This window comes from Pseudophryne corroboree, unplaced genomic scaffold (assembly GCF_028390025.1).
Source record: "Pseudophryne corroboree isolate aPseCor3 unplaced genomic scaffold, aPseCor3.hap2 scaffold_469, whole genome shotgun sequence".
NCBI classification, from domain to species: Eukaryota; Metazoa; Chordata; class Amphibia; order Anura; family Myobatrachidae; genus Pseudophryne; species Pseudophryne corroboree.
The window spans coordinates 353,109-356,465 of record NW_026970081.1 but is presented as its reverse complement, the minus strand read 5'-3'; positions in this window follow the sequence as shown (position 1 = coordinate 356,465).

The window sequence follows — 3,357 nt, the reverse complement described above, 5'->3', positions numbered from 1 at the left end:
CCATTGCAGTACTCTGCTGCACATGTAAGTGCAAGAGATCCTGAAGCACTCACTCATCATGGGAAAGTACCAATGTGTTTCTTCGTTGGTTGATGGAAGAAACATCTTACAAAAACTCTCCAGATTATTGATTTTTTAATGTTTTTCTAGGAAACGTTCTAGATGTATGCTTATTAGCCTTTGTCAGTATTTACTTTTTGCAAAGTGTCTCTGTGGCGCAATCGGTTAGTGTGTTCGGCTATTAACCAAAAGGTTGGTGGTTCAATCCCACCCAGGGACGTAATTGACCTTGTGATCAGATTTTGGTGATATTTAAGTAGACAAGTCAAAATTTCAAACCCCTTCTTATTGTGTAGGGTACCTGGCCTTCTCTGATGTAATCAGAGTTAGATTTGATTCAGTGATTTTATAAAAAAACAGCTAGGAAGCACAATTTAGCAGTGGGTTGCAGAGAAAAAAAATATGCTGGCAGAAAAATCCAATTGAGTGATTAAACAGCTCTTCATTTTCTGGCTTTATTTTTATGCTAACAAATTTGTTCTCTGAAAAGTGTCCACAAAGCCAAGTCTCTGATTAACACCTTTGTAAGGATGGTTTTTCACCTATTACTAAATTAAACTTGCTTCATTGGAAAGGCAGCAAGATGCATCCTCATTTCAATGTCTACTGAAATAATACAAGTTGACACCAGGAAACATTAACGCCACTGCATCCTTGCTGCTTTCTCATGTGGAAGTCTGTTTAATGTGAAAACAAGGTGATATCTAATTAGCACACAGGTAAGGAATTAAGAAAATCTTTATTTAAGGGTGAAGATGTTTCTCACAAAATTGTTGACCCAATGCATCATTGAAATTCAAGCTGGAAAGATGATTTTAATATATCACTTGTACATTTTGTATTACTCTTCTGGTGACAATGTAGTTTGTTTTTGTCAATTACCATTTTATTAATAGGGTAAAGAAAATTAAGTGGATTTTTGAAAGAAAACAATACTGTCAATATACTATTAAAACAAATTAAAATGGTAAAAGTTATTGTACTTTAAGTAAAAATAAAAGAGACAAAATATCAATCCCAGTTTTGGATTACTTTAATTAACAAAAAAAAATGCATATAGCAGAGGATAGTTTCAATCTGCCTACCTCTGGGTTATGGGCCCAGCATGCTTCCATTGCAGTACTCTGCTGCACATGTAAGTGCAAGAGATCCTGAAGCACTCACTCATCATGGGAAAGTACCAATGTGTTTCTTCGTTGGTTGATGGAAGAAACATCTTACAAAAACTCTCCAGATTATTGACTTTTTAAAGTTTTGCTAGGAAACGTTTTAGATGAATGCTTATTAGCCTTTGTCAGTATGGACTTTTGCAAAGTGTCTCTGTGGCGCAATCAGTTAGTATGTATGGCTATTAACCAAAAGGTTGGTGGTTCAATCCCACCCAGGGACCTAATTGACCTTGTTATCAGATTTTGGTGATCTTTAAGTAGACAAGTCAAAATTTCAAACCCCCTGTTATGGTGTAGGGTACCTGGCCTTCTCTGATGTAATCAGAGTTAGATTTGATTCAGTGATTTTATAAAAACAGCTAGGAAGCACAATTTAGCAGTGGGTTGCAGAGAAAACAAATATGCTGGCAGAAAAATCCAATTGAGTGATTAAACAGCTCTTTATTTTCTGGCTTTATTTTTATGCTAACAAATTTGTTCTCTGAAAAGTGTCCACAAAGCCAAGTCTCTGATTAACACCTTTGTAAGGATGGTTTTTCACCTATTACTAAATTAAACTTGCTTCATTGGAAAGGCAGCAAGATGCATCCTCATTTCAATGTCTACTGAAATAATACAGGTTGACACCAGGAAACATTAACGCCACTGCATCCTTGCTGCTTTCTCATGTGGAAGTCTGTTTAATGTGAAAACAAGGTGATATCTAATTAGCACACAGGTAAGGAATTACGAAAATCTTTATTTAAGGGTGAAGATGTTTCTCACAAATTGTTGCCCCAATGCATCATTGAAATTCAAGCTGGAAAGATGATTTTAATATATCACTTGTACATTTTGTATTGCTCTTCTGATGACAATGTAGTTTGTTTTTGTCAATTACCATTTTAATAACAGGGTAAAGAAAATTAAGTGGATTTTTGAAAGAAAACTATACTGTCAATATACTATTAAAACAAATTAAAATGGTAAAAGTTATTGTACTTTAAGTAAAAATAAAAGAGCAAAAATATCAATCCCAGTTTTGATTACTTAAATTAACAAAAAAAATGCATATAGCAAAGGATAGTTTCAATCTGCCTACCTCTGGGTTATGGGTCCAGCATGCTTCCATTGCAGTACTCTGCTGCACATGTAAGTGCAAGAGATCCTGAAGCACTCACTCATCATGGGAAAGTACCAATGTGTTTCTTCGTTGGTTGATGGAAGAAACATCTTACAAAAACTCTCCAGATTATTGATTTTTTAATGTTTTTCTAGGAAACGTTCTAGATGTATGCTTATTAGCCTTTGTCAGTATTTACTTTTTGCAAAGTGTCTCTGTGGCGCAATCGGTTAGTGTGTTCGGCTATTAACCAAAAGGTTGGTGGTTCAATCCCACCCAGGGACGTAATTGACCTTGTGATCAGATTTTGGTGATATTTAAGTAGACAAGTCAAAATTTCAAAGCCCCTCTTATTGTGTAGGGTACCTGGCCTTCTCTGATGTAATCAGAGTTAGATTTGATTCAGTGATTTTATTAAAAACAGCTAGGAAGCACAATTTAGCAGTGGGTTGCAGAGAAAAAAAATATGCTGGCAGAAAAATCCAATTGAGTGATTAAACAGCTCTTCATTTTCTGGCTTTATTTTTATGCTAACAAATTTGTTCTCTGAAAAGTGTCCACAAAGCCAAGTCTCTGATTAACACCTTTGTAGGGATGGTTTTTCACCGATTACTAAATTAAACTTGCTTCATTGGAAAGGCAGCAAGATGCATCCTCATTTCAATGTCTACTGAAATAATACAGGTTGACACCAGGAAACATTAACGCCACTGCATCCTTGCTGCTTTCTCATGTGGAAGTCTGTTTAATGTGAAAACAAGGTGATATCTAATTAGCACACAGGTAAGGAATTAAGAAAATCTTTATTTAAGGGTGAAGATGTTTCTCACAAAATCGTTGCCCCAATGCATCATTGAAATTCAAGCTGGAAAGATGATTTTAATATATCAATTGTACATTTTGTATTGCTCTTCTGGTGACAATGTAGTTTGTTTTTGTCAATTACCATTTTAATAATAGGGTAAAGAGAATTAAGTGGATTTTTGAAAGAAAACAATACTGTCAATATACTATTAAAACAAATTA